This window comes from Chlorocebus sabaeus, chromosome 6, assembly GCF_047675955.1.
Source record: "Chlorocebus sabaeus isolate Y175 chromosome 6, mChlSab1.0.hap1, whole genome shotgun sequence".
Classification (NCBI taxonomy): domain Eukaryota; kingdom Metazoa; phylum Chordata; class Mammalia; order Primates; family Cercopithecidae; genus Chlorocebus; species Chlorocebus sabaeus.
Window position 1 is genome coordinate 22,331,624 of NC_132909.1, and position 23,288 is coordinate 22,354,911.

A 23,288-nucleotide genomic window follows, 5' to 3' on the forward strand; every position below is an offset into this window, starting at 1 on the left:
AGTGAGACTGGACTTATTAAAAGCTATCCAATACTTTTTATTATCTTAGCATGTATAAGGGAGTAGGGAACCTCACTCATATAGAAGTGTTGAAAGTGGTAGTTACGACAGGCACAGTGGCTCACACCTGTAATCCCAGCACTTTGGCAGGCCTGGAGGGGGAGGATCACTTGAGGTCAGGAGTTCAAGACCAGCCTGATCAACATGGTGAAACCCCATCTCTACTAAAAATACAAAAATTAACTGGGCATGGTGGCGCAAGCCTGTAGTCCCAGCTACTCAAGAAGCTGGGGCAGGTGAATCACTTGAACTCCAGAGGCAGAGGTTGCAGTGAGCAGAGATCACGACACTGCACTTCAGCCTGGGCAAAAGAGCAAGATTCCATCTTAAAACAAACAAACAAACAAAAACAACAACAAAAGTGGTAGCTATGGTAAAAAAAAAATTTTTTTCCTGCATGGCCCCCAGTGGAACGCTATTCATTTCAACATATTGGTTTTAGTTAATATGGTGTTTCCAGGTAACGAATCTGGGAATTATGAAAATCACCTTTTCCCCTCTGATACTGTTATCTCTATTTTATTTGCTAAATTGCTAATTAGTTACAATTTTGGAGGGAGGTTTAATGGCTACTATTCAGATAATCAAATCTTACATAACCAACTAGCCATGGTCATAACACAGTTCCTCAATCATTCAAATATTTAGGTCACCAAGGCCACAAAACCACCAGAAGTAACAGTAGGTTACAAACACATGCAGAGTCACAGTCAGTCAAACATCCTTCAGAGAACCACCAACCTACAGGCCCCACTTGTCATTCACAACCTCAGACAGCAGCTAACACGATTCCAGGCAAAGTCACAATCACATCCACAAATCACTTTCAATTCTCCACACTCACAGTCTCAAATGCGACTCACGCCTAATCTAAAAATAGACACACGCAGAGGAAACCTTGCGCAGTAACACTACTCCGTCCACTTTTCACACAATCGGCCACAACATCCCAAAGACAGACAAGCACCTAAAATGCAGCAGGTTGGGCGCAGGAGGCCACCCCCATTCAACTCGCGCGCGCGCGTACACTCGGCGCCCGTTCCGCGCAGGGACTCGCCGCCAGCGATGGCGCTTCCGCGGGATCAGAACAGTCAAAATCCCCCTTCGCGTAGCTCGCTCCGGGTCACCCTCAAGGTCACGCCCACGGACCACGCCCGAGGCCCGGCTCGTACAGATCTGAGCGTCTGGATACCGCGGTCTCGGTACCCTCTTCAGAATTACCAGGCCCGGCTGGGACTCGTGGTTACCTCCCTGGCCTCCCCACCCGGTTTCGCGTCCTTAGACAGCTCTCCAGGAACGGAGCTCCCAGTGCCCTCCTCGGCCTCCTCAGCACCCCTGGCACCCACCAAGCCTCACCCCCGGCCCAGGGTGAGTCGTCTGCGCCTGCGCACTCGCGCGTGGGCCTGAGCTCCCAGGAGTCTCCGGGGCGGCCCGTTAGGCGCCGCGCGGTGCTCGCTGCGGGCGCTCCCCTCCATTTGCACCCACGCCGACTCTATTGCCACGGGGACTACGCTTCTCCCAGGACCCCGGCTCCCTTTTCCGTTAACCTGGTGGTCGTTTTCCGTGTGGTGAGTTGAGGTGACCCGGGTCTGGATGCGAGAGGAGCTCACGGCAGGGGACCCGGATTCCTGGGGAGCGAAGAGGGCTTGTGGAGGCAGAAGCCCCAGGCCTGTGTGCAAGTTACCTGCTGGGGAGGGAGACTGTGCGACTGTGTGTGTGCGCGGTTCTGTGGCTGCGTCCGTGTGTGGGGTGATTGTGAGTGGGCGCGCCTGTGACGGGCCCGGGAAGGGCGCGGGGTGTGTGCACAACAGGTGCACAGACGGGACAGCCCTGACTGTCCCCGATTGGGTCCGCGGGACCGAGTGGGGGCGGGGCCGTTTTTATGACGGCGCTGAGCGGTGACTGTGAATGTGTCATGCTGTTATCAGGGATCCTGTGATAGCGCTGTTGTGACCCACTGGAGACTGTGGTCAAAACTGGCCTGGTGCAGCTTTACAGAGTTTGATTTCTGCAGTTCTGGGGCTGGGGAATAGGTGGACAAAATCGCTGTGTGGCTCGATCTGTGTCTGTGGAAGACTCCGAGACCTTCTGTTCTAAAGCATGGCCCCTGTCGCTTTCATAAAGCATAATGCACAGTGGCATGCAGCCTCGCCAACCTCTGGGGCCAATTTTAAGTTGCGTGATTTCTTAAGAGTTTGTTGTACTGGGATTTCTTTCACTGCCTCAGTCATTTCACCTTATAACCACATTGCACAGTGTGTAGTCAAATGGCTATCGAAAGGGAAGCTGGATATTTGAGATCCAGAATGAAGTTTCCAACTGAAAAAGCACAGCCTTGTGTTTGATACGGAAATGTTAGAGCTGGAATTGCTCCCAAGGCAAGGTCCTGGGAAGATATGATATTGAGTCCCCAAAAGTAGGATTCCTTTCTCCAAAGATGTGTGTGATGGCGTTTCACTCTTGTTGCCCAGGCTGGAGTGCAGTGGCGTGATCTCAGCTCACTGCTACCTCCGCCTTCTGGGTTCAAGTGATTCTCCTGCCTCAGCCTCCCAAGTAGCTGGGATTATAAGCATCCACTGCCATGCCCAGCTTTTTTTTTTTTTTTTTTTTTTTTTTTTTTTGTATTTTTAGAGACAGGGTTTCACCATATTGGCCAGTCTGGTCTCCCAACCCCCGACTTCAAGTGATCCACCCGCCTTGGCCTCCCAAAGTGCTGGGATTATAGGCATGAGCTGCTATGCCCAGCCAAATTTGATACCATTTTCTTAAGAATTTTTGCATGAGGTTTTTGGTCTGTCATTTCTTTTCTTGTAGTATCTTCATCAGGTTTTGGTATTAGGGTAGTACTGGCCTAAAAAAATATGAACTGTCCTGTCCTTCCCTATTTTCTGGAAAAGTCTGTATAAGATTGGTATTATTTGTTCCTTAAATTTCTGGTTGAATTATCTGGTAAAATCATCTAGGTCTGGAGATTTCTTTTCTTGATGTAATAAATTCAATTTCCTTTTTTTTTTTTTTTTTTTTTTGAGACGGAGTCTCGCTCTGTCACCCAGACTGGAGTGCAGCGGCACGATCTCGGCTCACTGCAAGCTCCGCCTCCCCGGTTCATGCCATTCTCCTGCCTCAGCCTCCCAAGTAGTTGGGACTACAGGCGCCTGCCACCATGACCAGTTAATTGTTTTGTAGTTTTTAGTAGAGACGGGGTTTCACCGTGTTAGCCAGGATGGTCTCGATCTCCTGTCCTGATTATCCACCTGCCTCAGCCTCCCAAAGTGCTGGGATTACAGGCGTGACCAACCGTGCCTGGCCTCAATTTCCTTGATATATCTGTTTCATCTTGTGTGTTTTAGTAAGTTGTATTTTTTTAAAGGAATTTTGTCCATTTCATCTGAATTCTCAAATTTGTTGACATTAAGTTGTCTATAGTAATTCTGTTTTTTTTTTGTTTTTGAGACTCTGTCACCAGGCTGGAGTACAGTGGCGTGATCTTGGCTCCCTGCAACCTCTGCCTCCCAGGTTCAAACGATTTTCCTGCCTCAGCCTCCCGAGTAGCTGGGACTACAGGCGTGCACCACCACACTCAGCTAATTTTTGTATTTTCAGTAGAGATGGGGTTTTACCATGCTGGCCAGGATGGTCTCGATCTCTTGACCTTGTGATCTGCCCACCTTGGCCTCCCAATAATACTTACCTTGTTAGACTTCTAATGTCTAATATGCTCCTTAGTGATAAGTTATCTTTCATTTCTGATATTAGTAATTTGTCTTTGCAGTTTTGTAGTTGATAATTCTAGCTAAGTTTTTATCAATGTTTTTTTTCTTTTTTTTTTTTTGAGACTGAGTCTTGCTCTGTTGCCCAGTCTGGAGTGCGGTGGCGCTATGTCAGCTTACTGCAACCTCCACCTCCCAGGTTCAGGCGATTCTCATCCTTCAGCCTCCAGAGTAGCTGGGACTACAGGTGCATGCCACCATGCCTGGCTAAGTTTTGTATTTTTAGTAGGAGATGGGGTTTCACTATGTTGGCCAGACTGGTTTCAAACTTCTGACTTTAGGCCGGGCACGGTGGCTCACGCCTGTAATCCCAGCACTTTGGGAGGCCGAGGCGGGCGGATCACGAGGTCAGGAGATCGAGACCATGGTGAAACCCCGTCTCTACTAAAAATACAAAAAATTAGCCAGGCACGGTGGCGGGTGCCTATAGTCCCAGCTACTTGTGATGCTGAGGCAGGAGAATGGCGTGAACCCGGGAAGCGGAGCTTGCAGTGAGCCGAGATTGCGTCACTGCACTCTAGCCTGGGCAACAGAGCCAGACTCCGCCTCAAAAAAAAAAAAAAAAAAAACTTCTGACTTTAGATGATCCGCCCACCTCGGCCTCCCAAAGTACTGGGATTACAGGCATGAGCCATCATGCCCACCCAAGGTTGTATCAATTTTGTTCCTTTTTTCAGAGAATTCACTTTTATTTTGGCTAATTATATATCTATTTCATTTATTTTTTTCTCTCATCTTATTTCCTTTCTTCTGGGTATTGAGAGTTTACTTCGCTTTTTCTTTTCTAGCCTTTTAAAGTAGAACCTGTAGTTATTTATTCTAGGCCTTTTCTTCTAATATAAGCATTTAAATCCAGAATCTCTACTTTAACTCCATTCCACAAATTTTCTTTTTATTTATTTATTTATTTATTTAAGTATTTACTTATTTATTTTTGAGGCAAAGTCTCACTCTGTCACCTGGGCTGGAGTGCAGTGGTGCGATCATGGCTCACTGCAACCTCGACTTCCCGGGCTCAAGTGATCCTCCTGCCTCAGCCTCCCACGTAGCTGGGACCACAGCATGCGATTGCACGCCATCGCATCCTGTTAATTTTTGTATTTTTTGTAGATATGAGGTTTCACCCTGTTGCCTAGGCTGGTCTGAAACTCCTGAGCTCAGGTGATCCACCTGCCTTGGCTTCTCAAAGTGCTGGGATTATAGGTATGAGCCACCATGCCTACCCCCACAAATTTTTATATGGTGCATTTTCACTATCAGTTAGTTCAAACTATTTTCTTTTTCCCATTGATTTCTTCTTTAACCTATGGATTATGTAGAAGTGTGTTTAATTTCCAAACATTTGTGTGTTTTCTAGGTACTTCATTGTCAGTGATTCTTAATTTCATTTCACCAAAGAACATATTGTGTATGATTTTGGTCCTTTGAAATTCACGGATGCTTTTTTTATGGCCTAATATGTGATCTGTCTTGAATATACCATGTGCACTTGAAAAGCACGTGTATTTTACAGTTGTTGGGTGCATTATTTTGCAAAATATTAATTTTATCAAGTTGGTTGCTAATCCATATATCTTCACTGATATTTTTTGTCCTTTTTTTTTTTTTTGCCAGTTGCTGAGAGATGGATGTTAAAAATCAAGGCCAGGACTACAGTAAGGCTGAAATAATTGAAGTGCTTGGAGCAGAACTGAAAGAGGTACTTACTAACTTTTAGGGTTGTGTAAGTGCAGTGTTGTTTGAAGCTCTGTGTGTGTGTTTCTATAAAGACTGGTCTGGAAAACAAACCAGAGGAAAACATTTCTTTGCTTTTCTGCTCCGCTCTCACATGAAAACAACAAACACAGTAAGAGTCAACACCAAAGACTTCAGTGACTCCCAGATATGTGAGGATTTCCCCTACCAGCAAGCAAGCAAGCAATCAGTTCTGCAGCAGACACCAACTGTGTATCCTCCAATTTAATTCTGACACTATCTGCCTGGAAATAGCATCAGATCCCTCAGGCTGAGGACTCAGTCCCTAAGACTGCCATCTCTTCAGACACCAGTTGCAAGTCTGGGCCTCTAGAACTTCTGACCAACTGGGCTTCAAGTTGGCGTTCCCAGACATTTACAGTGACTCATGGCTGGAGGATCACTTGAGGCCAAAGTTCAAGACCAGCCTGGGCAACGTGAGACCTGTCTCAAGAAAATAAAAAGTAAAATTAGCTGGGCATGGAGGTACAAGTCTGTGGAGTCCTAGCTACTTGGGAGGTTGGGGTAAAAGGATCACTTGAGTCCAGGAATTCAAGGTTACAGTGAGCAGTGATCTGTGCCATTGTACTCCAGCCTGGGCAACAAAACGTGATCCTGTCTTTAAAAAAAAAAAAAAGAAAAAAAAAGATGGAGTTCTCACAACTCCCTTTTTGGGTTCAATTAATTTGCTGAAGTGGCTCACAGAACTCAAGGAAACACTTATGTTTGCTGGTTTAATATAAAGGATATTACAAAGGATATAGATGAAGAGATGCATTGGGCAAGGTATGGGGAAGGGGCATATTGTTGGAAGCACAGAATAGGCAAGACTCCAGAGAAAGTTTCTCTTCTCTCTCCACTTCTTGCTGCCATTGTCTGTTAGGTTTGATCCACAATAGATGGATCTCATTCTCCTTTTCCATTTCCCTCATATTTTGTTATGGCCCTTTTGAATCCTGCCATTCACTGTTCTGATTTTCACAGTGCTGGGAGTCATCAGTATGTTCCTGAGGTGGAATAGCACTCAATTCAGACCAAGGATGACAGAGGTGTGGGGAGCAAACATACACTTAGAGGACAGGGCAGACCAAGTGAATGACAACTCTTTCCATCACACCCACCCTCAAATCATGAGGTACTTATCCACTTTTACCTTTGAATACAGGACTGTGGTTCTCCTATGCAAAGACGGCAGGGAGTGGATGCTAGAAGGGTAAAACAAGGCTGTGAATCAAGCTCAAGAGATCTCCCTCGGAATTTCATTAAACTACTACCAGAGGACATATACTAAACTAGTAATCCCTTAAGGCATAAGACATGTTAAAACCACTTTATTGAGCCATAATTCACATACAATTCACCCATTTAAAGTGTACAATTCAATGGATTTTTGTATATTCACAGAGTAATACATTCATCCTCACAATTTTTTTTTATTTTGAGACACAGTCTTGCTCTTTCACCCAGGCTGGAGTGCAGTGGCATGATCTCGGCTCACTGCAACTTCCTCCTCCTGGGTTCAAGTGATTCTCCTGCCTCAGCCTCCCAAGTAGCTGGGATTACAGGCGCCCACCACCACACCCAGCTAATTTTTGTATTTTTAGTAGAGAAAGGGTTTCACCATGTTGACAAGTCTGGTCTCAAACTCCTGGGCTCAAGCATCACCACAATTTTAGATCGTATTTATCTCCCAAAGAAATCCAGCTCCCCTTTGCTATCACTTCCAAACCCCCATGCCCTCCAGCCCTAGGCAACCGTTAATGTGCTTTTTCTTGACAGATTTTCCTGTTCTGGACATTTCATATAAATGGAGTCATGCAGTATGTAAATCCTTCATGACTAGCTTCTTTAACTTACCATAATGTTTTGAAAGTTCATCCATGTAACGTGTATCATTATTACTTTCTTTTTATGACTGAATAATATTCTAAGATATGGTAAAGATATGACATCTTGCTTACCCATTCATCAGCTGACGGATGTTTAGGATGTTTCCATTTTTTGGCTACTGTGAATAATGCTGCTGTGAAGATGCATGTGCCTGTTTTAGTGTGGAAATGTTTTCATTTCTGTCAGGTAGACCTGAGGAGTAGAATTGGAGATTATATGCTAACATGATGTTTAACCATTTCAGGAACTGCCAGATTGATTTTCACAGCAACTGGACCATTTACATTCCCACTAGCAGGGTAAAAGAGTTTTTATTTCTCAACATCCTTGACAACACTTAAAAAAAATTATAGCCATCATAGTAGGTGTAAAGTATTCATAGTATCTCATTATTGTTTGTTGTGCATTTCCCTAATGGTTAAGAAGGTCATGGGATTTTTTTTTCCCCCTGAGATGGAGTCTTGCTCTTGACACCCAGGCTGGAGTGCAGTGGCGTGATCTTGGCTCACTGCAACCTCCACCTCCTGGGTTCAAGCGATTCTCCTGCCTCAGCCTCCTGAGTAGCTGGGATTACAGGCGCTTGCCACCACGCCTGGCTAATTTTTGTATTTTTAGTAGAGACAGGGTTTTACCATGTTGGCCAGGCTGGTTTCAAACTCCTGACCTCAAGTGATTCACCTGCCTCGGCCTCCCAAAGTGTTGGGATTACAGGGGTGAGCCACCACGCCCAGCCGGTCATGGGATTTTATTATACTTTTATGCATGATAGGAGTAAACAGAATCTGCAAACTCCTCTTTTTCCTTAACATAGAAACCTTATACATATTTATGTCTTCTAGAAAAATAGAGATGAGTTTAACCATTATCAGGGCAGCGAATTATGACATAAACAACAGGATTTAGGATTACTGTTGAAATATGAGGTCTTAAAGACTCCTTTGCACAAATAATACAAATAAGCAAATTATAGACAGGAAACTAGCTCAGGATGATCAGAGTTATCTCTCTACTGACCAGGAGAGTAACGCTGATATTCACTGAGTGTTCTCAATTCAATAGTTTATCATATCAGGTTCTTTTAAATAGATTTTATGACACAGAGTGGTGTCTTTTCCCCTGTAGCTCCATAGGGAGAACACATCTCCATATTTTTAAAAGATTCCTTTTTACTACTATTAGGTGGGTCTGCATCCTTAAGAATTTTACTTGTTTGCGTGATGACAAAAAACAGGACTGAAAAGCTCAATACATATTACAAGGAAATGGAAAATGGAGTCAACAGTTTTTGAAGTTAAAATGTTAATAAAGAGCATATAATGTTTTATAGTCATAATGGGATTTCGTGTTCCACACTGGACACTCCTGTCTTTGCCTGCCCTTTCATTGTCACCTCTTCTGCCTCATGATCCACAGTTGGAACCCCTTAAATAATCAATGTGGCATGTAAATCAAGGAACAGTACATACATAGCTTAGAAGATGTAAGCATAAATGTTAAGATGTTGCTTACAGATCCATAGTTACTGAGCCAGCTAGGGAATGAGCTGTGTGGTGATGTTAAGTATCGTTAACCATCACATTCAGTCCTGGAGCTGGCCAGAAACTAGAGTCTCCTCATTACCTTCCATCCCACCAAAATCCAGCCTCCCAACGTTGCCACTGCTGAGGAGTATGGAAAGGAGTCACGAGCTAATCACTTAGAAAAATTCATAGTAATCTCTTTTGTATGTATAGTGCCTTACAGTTTACAAAGCAATTTTCCAGCTTTTATTTCAGTTTTGTGAGAAACAGGTAGAAAGACACTAATTTATTGACTACACTGACACTGAATATACTTTGTCTCATTTCATAAAAACTTACTCCCTCCATTTACAGATGAGATGGGTAGAGCAGAAATGCTTGTCTTCATTTTACATCAGAAGAGAATGAGGCTCAGTAACATTAAGGGATATATACAACTAAAAACAGTGCAGGTGGGGATTATAGCTAGATCTGTCTGAGCACAGAGCTCTGGAACACTGACTGCCCTGCAGCTCAGTTACTCCACATGAGGATGAATCTGGGGCTCTCTGCTGGTCAAGAGGCAGCTCATTTCTATATCAAACTTCGCAAAGACTTCCCATTCATCCATGAGCCCCTGTAAACCTTTAAACTGGAAGTAATGGGAGGGCAGGGAGTGGAAACTGATAGGCCTGAGTCTTTAATTCTTTCCTCCATGTTTAGTATTGGGTTTGTTGTTTCTCCCCACCACAAACTCAGAGAGGCAAGGACCATGCACTTTGGCCACAGCAACCTGATTGACTTACGTGCTATTCTGGTCAGACTTCATCTTCCAAGAGCTGTCACCAGGCCTCCCATTAGTTCAATGACCCATCTCCTTCTTCACTTTCTTTTTAATCAGGCTTATACTTGCTGCTTCTTTTATGCTTTGACTTTTATGAGATCAATTAAGTGTTCTTTATTCTCCTTTCCCCTGCACTGGATTAAAAATAAGATATTGTATTGCTTTATTATTGGAAGTTACTCTTAACCTTGCATCTTTGACTTAATGACTAACTGGTATATCCTTCTTGAGCAATAAAAAAGACCTTAGAATGCTTTAGGTTCTTTCTCTTTCTCTCTCTCTTTTTCTTTCTTCTTTTTTGAGACAGAGTCTCCCTCTGTCACCCGGGGTGGAGTGCAGTGGGGTGATCTCGGTTCACTGCAACCTCCACCTCCTGGGTTCAAGCGATTCTCTTGCCTTAGCCTCCTGAGTAGATTACAGGTGCGTGCTACCACACCTGGCTGATTTTTTTTTTTTTTTTTTTAGATGGAGTTTCACTCTTGGTGCCCAAGCTGGAGTGCAATGGCATGATCTCGGCTCACTGCAATCTCCGCCTCCTGGGTTCAAGCGATTATCCTTCCTCAGCCTCCCGAGTAGCTGCGATTACAGGTGCACGCCACCACACCTGGCTAATTTTTGTGTTATTAGTAGAGACAGGGTTTCACCATGTTGGCCAGGCTGGTCTCAAACTCCTGACCTCAGGTGATCCACCCACCTCAGCCTCCCAAAGTGCTGAGATTACAGGCGTAAGCCACCACACCTGGCCCACCTGGCTGATTTTTGTATTTTTAGTGAAGATGGGGTTTCAGCATGTTGGCCAGGCTGGTCTCCAACTCCTGACCTCAAGTGATCTGCCCATCTTGGCCTCCCAAAGTGCTGGGATTACAGGTGTGAACTACCACATCCCACCTCTTTCTATTTTTGTCTGGTGCTTTTGATCTAATTTGTTTTGAAATTCCATAAAAAGTAATCATTATTACTTCGTAAACAGAATCCCCAACATACTAACCAATTTCCTTGCTCATCATTTAAAATTTTATCTCATTCTGTCTTTTGAGTTTTTCTTTTTGGTGATTCAAATCCTTTAGAAATTCTTCCAGTGTGTCTATGAAAAAAACCTTTGTCTGAAAATGTCTTTATTTTGCCCCACTCTTTTTTTTTTTTTTTTGAGACGGAGTCTCGCTCTGTCACCCAGGCTGGAGTGCAGTGGCCGGATCTCAGCTCACTGCAAGCTCCGCCTCCCGGGTTTACGCCATTCTCCTGCCTCAGCCTCCCGAGTAGCTGGGACTACAGGCGCCGCCACCTCGCCCGGCTAGTTTTTTGTATTTTTAGTAGAGACGGGGTTTCACCGTATTAGCCAGGATGGTCTCGATCTCCTGACCTCGTGATCCGCCCGTCTCAGCCTCCCAAAGTGCTGGGATTACAGGCTTGAGCCACCGCGCCCGGCTATTTTGCCCCACTCTTAATTGCTACTTTTCCTCTATCACTTCAAAGGTATTATTCTCCTGTCTTCTGACATCTGTGTGCAATCATCTTTCCTTCTAGGTAGCATGTCTTTTCCGTTTTTCTTTTCTTTCCTTCCCTCCCTTCAAGATTTCTGTTCTGCATTATCACTGTGATGTGTCTAGGTGTTAGATCGGCTTTCATTATCCTACCTGACACTCATTTTGATTCCTCATCTTAAAATTGACTTTAATTACGAAAAGTTCTAAACCACTTTTTCTTCTGATACTCCTCTTCCTTTTTCTCCTTTTATGACATTTATTAGATATGTCTTGGGGCCCTTTTATTTTCTTCCATGTCTCTTAGTTTCTCATCTGTCTTTCACTTTTTATCTCTGTGCTGCATTATAGGTAATCTCTTCAGATATATCTTTAAGTTCATTAATTTTGAGCTGTGCTTGTTATGTTCTCTATACTTAAGATCTTTTTTATTTCTAGAAATTCTCTTTGGTTATTTTTTAAATCTATTGATTCTTTTTAAGTATTGTGCTTTCATTCTGAGTTTTTTCCATTTAAAACATTTAATATTCTTTCATATTGTCATATTATATGCAGTTCTTATAGATGCCAACTTTATTATTTATTTAGTCTGCTGACCCGCCTGTAATGGTTATTTCCTTGTTGTTTGTAATTTTTGAGCTCATCTCGGTGGGGCAGAGGTATGCTTTGTTTTTTTTTTTTTAAGGGTTTTTCATGTGCCCTGGATTGAGAGAGTATTCAAAACCATGTTACATTTACTTTTGGCTGAGTTGCAGGGGTTTCAGTGGAGCTGAAGCTGGTTCTGTATGTAGGGATTTTTACTTATTAAAAATTAAAATTTTAGGCCAGGTTTCGTGGCACATGCCTGAAATCTCAGCACTTTGGGAGGCCAAGGTGGGAGGATTTCTTGAGCCCAGGAGTTCAAGACTAGCCTGCACAACAAAGTGAGACCCTGTCTCTAAATTTTTTTTTTTAATTAGTTGGCCATAGTGGTGCCCACCTGTAGTCCCAGCTACTTGGGAAGCTGAGACAGGACAATCACTTGATACTAGTAGTGAGTCATGATCATGCCACTGGACTCCAGTCTGGATGAACTCCAGTCTGGGTGACAGAGTAAGACCCTGTCTCAAAAAAAAAAAAAAAAAAAAAATTAGATACAGACTTTGTTTTTCTATTTCATCTTGAGTCAAGAGTTTTGAGAAGCTGTGCTTTTAAAGGAATGGATGAATTTCATCTAAGATGTCAAAGTTATTGGCATAAAATTGTTCATAATATTGCCTTATCATTTTACTGTCTGTAGGATCTTAGTGGCATCTTCATTTTTATTCCTGACATGGGTAATTTGTGTTTTCTTTTATTAATTATGCTTACTAGGGATTTATCAATTTTTTAAATACCTTCAAATGAACAACTTTTTGTTTTGTTCTTTGTTTTTTTTTTTTTTTGAGACGGAGTCTCGCTCTGTCGCCCAGGCTGGAGTGCAGTCGCCGGATCTCAGCTCACTGCAAGCTCCGCCTCCCGGGTTTACGCCATTCTCCTGCCTCAGCCTCCCGAGTAGCTGGGACTACAGGCGCCTGCCACCTCGCCCGGCTAGTTTTTTGTATTTTTTTTAGTAGAGACAGGGTTTCACCGTGTTAGCCAGGATGGTCTCGATCTCCTGACCTCGTGATCCGCCCGTCTCGGCCTCCCAAAGTGCTGGGATTACAGGCTTGAGCCACCGCACCCGGCCTTGTTCATTTTCTTAATGGTCTGCTTTCTATTTCTACTTAATTGATTTATGCCCATCTTTATTTCTTTTTTTCGACTTTGGGTTTAGCATATAGCATGTTTGTTATTCTTTTTCTAGTTTCTTTAAGCCTTTCTTTGTTTTTAAAAGTTGTGACAAAGTATACATGTAACATAAAATTTACCATCTTAACTATTTTTGAGTGTACAGCTCAGTAGGCATTAAGTATATTCCCATTTTTGTACAACCAATATCCACAACTTTTTCATCCTGTAAATGTGAAACTATATCCATCAAATAATAATACCCTTTTCCCCCTGCCTCCAGCCCCTGGCAACCACCACAAGAAACCTACAGACTCTCTCACTATAGCGTTAATAGCCAAAAAGTGGGAGACCAGTAATTATCTTTTTGTGATTGGCTTGTTAGAATAATATCCTCATGGTTCAGCCACATTGTAGCATATGTCAAAATTTCCTTCTAAGGCTGAATAATATTACATTGTATGTGTATGCCACATATATTAGTCTGTTTTATGCTGCTATAAAGGAATACCTGAGGCTGGGTAATTTATAAAGAAAAATGGTTTATTTAGCTTATGGTTCTACAGGCTGTACAAGAAGCATAGTGCCAGCATCTGCTTCTGGTGAGGCCTCAGGAAGCTTACAAAAATGGCAGAGGGCAAAGGGAGAGCTAGCATATCACATGGCAAGAGGGAACAAAAGGGAGAGGGAGGAGGTGCCAGGCTCTTTTAAACAACTAGCTATAGGGTGAACTCATATCCATGGGAAGGACACCAAGCCATTCATGAGATCCACCCCTATAATCCAACACCTCCCACTAGGCGCCACCTCCAACATTGGGGGTCACATGTCCACATGAGATTTTGAGGGAACAAATATCCAAATCATATTACCACATTTTGTCTATCCACTCATCCACTGATGGACATGTGGGTTGTACCTATTTCTTGGCTATTGTGAATAATGCTGCTATGCATTCCTTCTTTTTTAATTTAAGTACTTAACATTCCTCTCAACTCTGCTTTAGCTGTATCCTTCCAATTTTGACATGCCATCAAATTTCATAGTTCAAAATATTTTCCCCTTATTTATTCAATGATCTGCAGATTTAGAAGTGTGTTATTTAATTTCCATGTATTGAGGGATTGTATAGGTTTCTTTTTTTATTTTATTTTATTTTATTTTTTTTGAGACAGAGTCTCACTCTGTTGCCCAGGCTGGAATGCAGTGGCACGATCTCGGCTCACTGCAAGCTCCGCCTCCCGGGTTCACGCCATTCTCCTGCCTCAGCCTCCCGAGTAGCTGGGACTACAGGCGCCTGCCACCACGCCTGGCTAATTTTTTGTATTTTTTCAGTAGAGATGGGGTTTCACCGTGTTAGCCAGGATGGTCTTGATCTCCTGACCTCGTGATCCGCCTGCCTCAGCCTCCCAAAGTGCTGGGATTACAGGCGTGAGCCACTGCACCCGGCCAGTATAGGTTTCTTATTACTGGTTTCTAACGCACATTCCCTGTAATGTGGCAATCTTTTGAAGTTTATTGTGACTTATGGTCCAGCCTATGGCCTATCGTGGGGATTGTTCATGTACATGAAAAGAATGTAATTTTTCAATTGTGGGTATAGTGTTCTGTAAACCAACAATTAGGTCATGTTGACTGGTTTGGTTCGCATCTTCTGTACAGTTGTCCCTTGCTATCCACAGGGGACTGGTTCCAGGACACCTTGTGGATACCAAAACCTGCAGATGCTCAAATTTGTTACATAAAATGGTGTACAATTTGCATATAACCTATGCACATCCTTCTGTATACTTTAAACCATCTCTAGATTTTTTATAATACCTAATACAATGTAAATGCTATATAAACGTTATACTATGTTTTAAAATTTGTATTTTTACTGTTGTCGTGTTTTTTCTGAGTATTTGTGCATTGCCATTGGTTGAATGTGCATATATGAAGAGCTGATTATATATACTACTGAGTTTCTTGCCTACAAATGCTATCAATTACTGAGATACAATTGTGGATTTCCAATTATGCTTGGGGATCTGTTTATTTCTTTTGTTCTGTTAGTTTTTGCTTCATGAAATTTAACACTCTCATTATAGGTTCATACCAGTGTACATATTCCTGATGAACACATACAGCCATGTGCCAGGTAACAATATTTCAGTCAATGATGGACACATACAATGGTGGTCTCATAAGATTACAGTGGAGCTGAAAAATTCCTATCACTTGTGGACGTTGTTGTGCAACATATCACTCAGGTGTTTGTGGTGAGGCTGGTGTAAATAAACCTACTGTGCTTCCAGTTGTATAAAAGTATAGTAAATGCAATTATGTATAGTATGTAATAGGTGATGATAATAAATGTTACTAGTTTATGTATTTATTGTACTATTAGTATTATTATTTTAGACTGTACTCCGTCCAACTTATTTAAAAAAAAAAAGGTAACTGTAAAACAGCTTCAGGTGGCCGGGCGTGGTGGCTCACACCTGTAATCCCAGCACTTTGGGAGGCGGAGGCTGGTGGATCATGAGGTCAGGAGATCGAGACCTTCCTGGCTAACATGGTAAAACCCTGTCTCTACTAAAAATACAAAAAATTAGTCGGGTGTGGTGGGCGCCTGTAGTCCCAGCTACTCGGGAGGTTGAGGCAGGAGAATGGTGTGAATCCGGGAGGCGGAGGTGAGATTGTGCCACTGCACTCCAGCCTTGGGAGGTGAGATTGTGCCACTGCACTCCAGCCTTGGCAACAGAGCTAGACTCTGTCTCAAACAAACAAAAAACCTGCCTCAGGCAAGTCCTTCAGGAGGTATCCAGAAGAAGGCATTGTTTTCATAGGAGATGACAGCTCCATGCATATTATTAACCCTGAAGACTGACATTTCAGTGGGACAAGATGTGGAGGTAAAAGACAGTGATACTGATACTCTGGACCCTGTGTAGGCCCAGGCTAAAGTGTGTGTGTCTTTGTTTTTAACAAGAAAGTTTAAAAAGTAACAAGCATTTTTAAAATAAAAAATTTTTTAAATAGAAAAAAGCCTATAGAGTAAGGACATAAATATTTTTGTGTTCCTATATAATGTGTCTGTGTTTTAAGTGAAGTGTTATTACAATTCAGAAAGATAAAAAATAGTAAGTTTATAATGTAAAAATATCACAGGAAGCTAAGGTTAATTTAGTATTGAAGAAAACTTTAAAAAATAAATTTAGTGAAGCCTAAGTATACTGCTTGTAAAGTCTACAGTAGTATACAGTAATGTCCTAGTCCTTAGCATACTCGCACAACTCATTCAGTGACGCACTCAGAGCTTCAGTCCTGCAGGCTCCATTCATGGCAAGTATCTTATACAGGTGTGCCATTTTTTAATAATTTATACAGTATTTTTACTGTACCTTTTCTATGTTTAGATACACAAATACCACTGTGTTATAAATGCCTACAGCATTCAATACAGTAATATGCTATACAGGTTTGTAGCCTAGGAGCAATAGGCTATACCATGTAACCTAGGTATGTAGTAGGCTACCCCATTTCTGTTTGTGTTAGTGTACTCTATGATGCTTGCATGATGCAATAACCTAATGACACATTTCTCAGAATGTATCCCTGTAGTTAAGTGACAAATGTATATGCAAATTCCTAATGACCTGCTCTTTTATGATTATTACCTATCTCCTGCAATATACATTGTTTTGAGGGCTATTATCTGATATTACTATAGCCATGCCAACTTTCTTAATGTATATCTTTTTCTTGACTGATTTTAAGTAGCTTTCTCAGCTTATTTTTTTTTTTTTTTTTTTTTTTTTTTGAGACGGAGTCTCGCGAGTCTCGCTCTGTCTCCCAGGCTGGAGTGCAATGGCGCAATCTCAGCTCACTGCAACCTCCACCTCCTGGGTTCAAGCAATTCTTTGCCTCAGCCTCCCGAGTAGCTGGGATTACAGGCGCCCACCACCATGCCCGGCTAATTTTTAGTAGAGATAGGGTTTTGCTGTGTTGGTCAGACTGGTCTCGAACTCCTGACCTTAGGGGATCCACCCGCCTTGGCCTCCCAAAGTTTTGGGATTACAGGCGTGAGCCACTGCATCCAGCCGCAAATACCCAACTTAATACTACATGTGACCAGGTGTGGTGGCTCACACCTATAATCCCAACACTTTGGGAGGCCATGGCTGGCAGATCACTTGAAGTCAGGAGTTTGAGACCAGCCTGGCCAAATGGCAAAACCATCTCTACTAAACATACAAAAATCAGCCAGGTGTGGTGGCACACTTGCCAGTAATCCCAGCTACTACGGAGGCTGAGGCAGGAGAATTGCTTGAACAGGAAGCAGAGAGGTTGCAGTGAGCCGAGATTGCACCACTGCACTACAGTCTGGGTGACAGAGCAAGACTTCATCGCAAAAAAACAAAAAAACAAAAACAAAAAAAATCTCCCCCAGCCGGGCATAGTGGCTCATGCCTGTAATCCCAGCACTTTGGGAGACTGAGGCAGGGGGATCACAAGGTCAAGAGATCAAGACCATCCCGTCCAACATGATGAAACCTTGTCTATACTAAAAATACAAAAAATTAGCTGGGTGTGGTGGTGCACACCTGTAGTCACAGCTGCTTAGGAAGCTGAGGCAGGAGGATCACTTGAACCTGGGATGGTGAGGTTGCAGTGAGCCGAGATCGCACCAATGCACTCCAGCCTGGGCAAGAGTGAGACTCTGTCTCAAAAATAAAAAAAAAAATAAAAAATCTCCCCTACACCCTTTATTCTTGGTCCTCACTTGAATGACAGGAAAAAAAAAAAGGATTGAGTTCTTCATTTTATAAAAAATCTAAGGGAGGAATGGACAAGAGAAAAAGAGTGGGTGGTACTGAAATTAGCATCCAAAGGCTTAGAATACCATTTATTTTTCCACCAAGACTGAAGGCCTACTCTATTCCTAGGCTCCTGTCACCATGGACCTGTTTCTCTTGTCCTCTCTCTTCTCCAGTGCTTTCCTAAACATAAAGAGTAGACTTCGGCTGAGCGTGGTGACTCATGCCTGTAATCCTAAGCACTTTGTGAGCCCGAGGCAGGAGGATCACTTGAGCCCAGGAGTTTGAGACCAAACTAAGCAACATAGTGAGATCCTGTCTCTACAGAAAATTTTTTAAAAAAATAGCTGCATGTGGTTGCATGTGCCTGTAGTCCCAGCTACTCAGGAGGCTGAGTGGGAGGATCGCTTGGGCTCAGGAGTTTGAGACTCCAGTAAGCCATGACCATGCCACTGCATTCCAGCCTGGGTGACTCTATCTCAAAAAAAAAAAAGAGTACACTCTTCTATCTGATCTTTCAGTCAGACTACTCCCATGCCTCTGGTGGAATGGGAGTAGAATGGAGCTGTATAAATGGGACAAGGCCTCCTGGGATATGACTAGAAGGGAAAGAGTGGTGCAACATGACCCAGAAGGGGCAGGGAGAACAATGTAACATGGGAGGACCTCCCTCTTCCCATATGCTGTTAATAATAATGTGATCTACCCGTTCTACTTCGATAGAAAGTAGGGCCGGGCATGGTGGTTCACACCTGTAATCCTAGCACTTTGGGAGGCTAAGGAGGGCGGGTTGCTTGAGCTCAGGAGTTTGAGACCAGCCCGGGCAATGTGGCGAAACCCTGTCTCCACCTAAAATACAAAATTAAAAAATTAGCCGGGTATGGTGGTGGGTGCTTGTGGTCCTAGCTACTCAGGAGACTGCAATGGGAGAATCACAAGCCTGAGAGGTTGAGGCTGCAGTGAGCCAAGATTGTGCCACTGCCCCCCTCCTCGGTGACAGAGAGAGACCTTGTCTCAAAAAAAAAATAAAAGAAAAAGAAAAGAAAAAGAATCACTCACTAGTAAACTGAGATATGTGGACATGATGAGGTTTTCCCTTGTATGGGCTCTCCTGAGTACTCACTATCTAGACATCAAATCACTATCTGTATAAAAAAGGTTTGTGAAAGTAATATAATTCAAGGGAATATGTTTCTGTTTATGGGAGTGAAAAGAGTGCTGAGTGATATATCCAATTATTATTATTATCATTTTTGAGACGGAGTCTTGCTTTGTCACCCAGGCTGGAGTGCAATGGCACGATCTTGGCTCACTGCAACCTCCGCCTCCTGGGTTCAAGCAATTCTCCTGCCTCAGCCTCCTGAGTAGCTGGGACTACAGGTGCATGCCACCACGCCTGGCTAATTTTTGTATTTTTAGTAGAAACGGGGTTTCACTGTGTTGGCCAGGCTGGTCTCGAACTCCTGACCTCGTGATCTCTCCACCTCAGCCTCCCAAAGTGTTGGGATTACAGGCGTGAGCCACCGTGCCTGGCCGAAATACCCAATTATTAAGTGAACGGTAGTTACAATTAGAAGGGAAACTTGGAGAAGGCAACATGGTTATCTGACTGGAATAAAAGAAAATGGGGAATCCTGAAGGGGTGGCCTGCCCCTCCACACCTGTGGGCGTTTCTCATCAGGTGGAATGAGAGATTGAGAAAAGAAGTAAGACACAGAGACTAAGTATAGAGAAAGAAAAGTGGGCCCAGGGGACCGGCGCTCAGCATACAGAAGACCCATGCCCCAAGCGGCACTGGTCTCTGAGTTCCCTCAGTATTTATTGATCATTCTCTCTACCATCTCGAGAAGGGAATGTGGCAGGACAATAGGGTAATAGTGGGGAGAAGGTCAGCCAAGAAAACATGTGAACAAAGGTCTCTGTGTCATAAGTAAGTTTAAGAAAAGGTGCTGTGCTTTGATGTGCCCATACACAAACATCTTGGTGCAATATATTGCCACTAGCATGTCTCACTCCCAGCCCTAAGGCGGTTTTCTCCAGTCTCAGTAAATAGAAGGTATAATCGGGTTTTACACCTAGACATTGTATTCCCAGGGAGGAGCAGGAGACAGGTGCCTTCCTCTTATCTCAACTGCAAAGAGGCCTTCCTCTTTTACTAATCCTCAGCACAGACCCTTGAAGGGTGTCAGCCCTTCCCAGGAGGCCATATCTCAGGCTATCACATGGGGAGAAACCTTGGACAATACCTGGCTTTCCTAGGCAGGGGTCCCTGCAGCCTTCAGCAGTGTATTGTGTCCCTGGGTACCTTCCGCAGTGTATTGTGTCCCTGGGTACTTGAGATTAGAGAATGGCATGACTTCTAACAAGCATACTGCCTTCAAGCACTTTTTTAACAAAGCACATCCTGCACAGCCCTAAATCCATTAAACCTTGGGTCAGCACAGCACGTGTTTCTGCAAGCACAGGGTTGGGGCTAAGGTTATAGATTAACAGCATCTCAAGGCAGAATAATTTCTCTTAGCACAGAACAAAATGGAGTCTCTTATGTCTACTTCTTTCTACACAGACACAGTAACAGTCTGATCTCTCTTTTCCCCACAGAATCCTCTCTCATGGAAGTTTCATGGTAGGCAAATGCTCAGATATCCTGGGGGAAAGACTATTTCAGAAAGGAGAGAAGAAACATTCTCAGCCATAGCTTTTATAATTTGCAGAAAAGGACCCTTGCTGTTTTGGATTCTTTTTTTTAAAATGTGAACAACATAGAAAGAAGGGAGTCAAAAGAAGCCACATGAGGCTGGGTGCGGTGGCTCACACCTGTAATCCCAGCACTTTGGAGACCAGCCTGGCCAACATGATGAAACCCTATCTCTACTAAAAATACAAAAATTAGGCGTGGTGGCGAGCACCTGTAATGCCAGCTACTTGGGAGGCTGAGGCAAGATAATTGCTTGAACCCAGGAGGCGGAGGTTGCAGTTAGCGGAAACGACACCATTGCATGCCCACCTGGGTGACAGTGAGACTCCGTCTCAAAAAAAGAAAAGAAAAACAAAAAAACCATGTGAAACCTCTTACTTTAGAGTTTCCATAACTTGGTTAAACCTGCCTAGTTAACTAATAAACATTTACTATTAAATATTAATCATTATGCTAGATAGTAACTATTTAGTAATACAGGTTGGGGAAGTAAAGAAAGTAATTACACTGTAGGCTCCAGACAGTTTAAAGAAATTTTTCTTTTAAATGAAGTTTGAAATTTGATTTTTACAGTAAACATTTTAATCAGAAAATGACTATTTTAATTACTACAAGGCTGACCTTGTGATTTTTAGTATTTCAAGTACTTTTACTTTGCTTAGAGTGATTTAGGAGGGCATTAAATCACCCCCAGTTTCATCCAGGGGCAAGCAGGGGGTGGGTTCTGTGTGGGAGGGAACCTCATTTTTTTCTTCTGTGCTACATATAGAGTCCTCCTCATTTCAACATATTGGATTTTGTTTGTATGATGTTTCCAGTTATTGCAACCCTGTCATCTAGAAATTATAATTTTACCTCTTAGTTTCCAATGCTTATGCTATTTTACTTATTAGAAACTATCATAATTCTGCAAGCAAAATGACATACACCACACACAGAGTTCTTCAGTCATTAACATCACTTACATAGTGATACATTTTCAGTTACCATGGAGTGTACACACAAAACCATGATAAACAACAATTAGTAGATACATTGTTTCCTGTGATCTCACCTACTCCACAAAGCCACAATCCTATGGACCCTACGTGACATTCACAACCCTGCTGAGCCCATCTCATAATTCCATACGAACATAGCAAAGCAAACTCAGAAACTACTTACTCCAGTTACACAATCTCACACCACAAATCACAACTAATTATTCTAAAAGGCTCATCAGCTTCTTGGAAAGTTAAATGTAAAGTTACCAATTACCCGCAACTTCTCTTCTAAATATTTGCCCAGGAGAAATAGAAAAGTGCCAGCTTTATTCATAATGTATCACACCTGCCAAATGTTCAACAACAGAAAAATGGCTACACAAATTGTGGTCTATTTGCACAGTGTAGTGCTGTTCAGAAAAAGAAAACTGAACTACACATGAAATCTCGCAGACATTAGGGTAAAGGAGAAATATGGAATTCCGGAACTGACAGTTACAGTGACACAAATCAGAACTATGGCTGTCTCTACTTTGAAACTGCAAAGGACACCAGCAAACTTTCCGGTGCTGCTGGTGTTGTAAACCAAAAATAAAATCCTAAGCACCCCCAGACCATCTGAATGGACTCCTCCTCTTGGCCAGGGCATTCCTAACCTGAAAAACTACTAGTAAAGTCATGATAGAAAGGCGGGTGGCGGGCTGGACGGACATGCCTCATTATACCCTCCTCCATTTTGGAATTACTGATAAAAAAAAAAAAAAAAAAAAAAAAAGACCCCAAGTCTGAAAAGAAACATTTACACTCTTTTATGTGTGAAGCCTGCTACTTGCTATCCTAAGTCTTACGTTAATAACTCTCAACCCATTGTCAATCAAATAATCTTTGAATCTATCTATGACCTGGAAGGCCACCCACCTTCCAGTTGTCCCGCTTTTTCGGAGGGAATCAATATACATTTTACATGTATTTGATTGGTGTCTCATGTTTCCCTAAAAGGTATAAAACCACATAAATCCCGACCACCCTGGGCACAGATTCTCAAGATCTTCTGAGGGCTGTGCCACCGGCCATTGGTCACTCATATTTAGCTCAAAATAAGTCTCTTCAAATACTTTAGAATTTGAGTCTTTTCGTCAACAGTGTAAAACACGCACTAGGGCGGACACACACACACTGAGCCTCCGCTACCCGCCAGATTCCATTCCGGGGCTTTCTCACGGTGCAAAACGGACAAAAACTCCAAGTCACCCTCCGGTTCACGACCACGGATCACATCCTGAGGCCCCCACATTTAGAAGCCAGAGTAGAGCAAAACCTCGCCCGACTCAGGCTCCGAGTTCTCCGTTAGACCCTCCCCAGCCTAAAGCCGGTACCCGCTTCAGGCCTTCCCAGCCCGGCCCTCCAGTTCCTTCTTCGGCCTCCCTTAGCTTGGGGTCCGGGTTTTCTCCTCGGCTGTGCAGCCGGTCCGCGACTCCCTTCACCCTCCCCAGCCCGGGCTTCCGGTTCTTTCCAGAGGTGAGGCAGGGGCCACCTAGACTTCCGCAGTCCCCCACCTCCCTCACGGTCACCCTCCTCCCAACTTCCTGTTCCTCATTCTGCCCTCCCAGCCTGGGTTCCCGGTTACTGCCTCAACCTCACCTTGCCGTCGGGGAAGACCAGCCGCCTCTTCCGCGCCGGGAGGACGCGCAGCCGCAACCTCCGCCGAGGGAAAGGGTCTACGCACCCGGAAACTCCAGGAGTCTATGGCCTGGTGTCGCCCCTGCGGCCAACGGGCG

At 43.4% G+C, this 23,288-nt stretch overlaps 1 protein-coding gene and 2 long non-coding RNA genes across 9 annotated transcripts in view; 1 reads left to right on the forward strand and 2 right to left on the reverse strand.

Moving 5' to 3' along the window:
• Nucleotides 1–1,460, reverse strand: part of ZNF382 (zinc finger protein 382) — a 34,387-nt gene extending 32,927 nt beyond the window's left edge. For 3 of the 5 annotated variants that reach the window (XM_073016596.1, XM_073016594.1, XM_007996544.3), the window contains exon 1: nucleotides 1,028–1,428. The gene's annotated coding sequence lies outside the window, so the exon portion shown is untranslated. Of the gene's footprint in view, nucleotides 1–1,027 lie in introns of all 5 variants that reach the window. The other 2 variants (XM_007996545.3, XM_073016592.1) reach the window with 1 other exon arrangement.
• An 18-nt stretch (nucleotides 1,461–1,478) lies between these two features.
• Nucleotides 1,479–15,400, forward strand: LOC140711867 (uncharacterized). The gene is made up of 3 exons (XR_012093184.1): nucleotides 1,479–1,628; nucleotides 5,445–7,753; nucleotides 10,263–15,400. It is a non-coding gene; the product is annotated as an uncharacterized lncRNA (long non-coding RNA).
• Nucleotides 5,775–23,260, reverse strand: LOC140711868 (uncharacterized). 3 transcript variants are annotated; one of them, XR_012093185.1, is made up of 5 exons: nucleotides 23,152–23,260; nucleotides 9,760–9,931; nucleotides 7,526–7,646; nucleotides 6,718–6,769; nucleotides 5,775–6,008 (listed from the first exon to the last, which is right to left on the reverse strand). It is a non-coding gene; the product is annotated as an uncharacterized lncRNA (long non-coding RNA). The 3 variants fall into 3 exon arrangements; XR_012093187.1 differs by lacking the exon at nucleotides 23,152–23,260 and adding an exon at nucleotides 22,887–22,993; XR_012093186.1 differs by lacking the exon at nucleotides 5,775–6,008 and adding an exon at nucleotides 6,285–6,571.
• Between the last annotated feature and the right edge of the window lie 28 nt (nucleotides 23,261–23,288).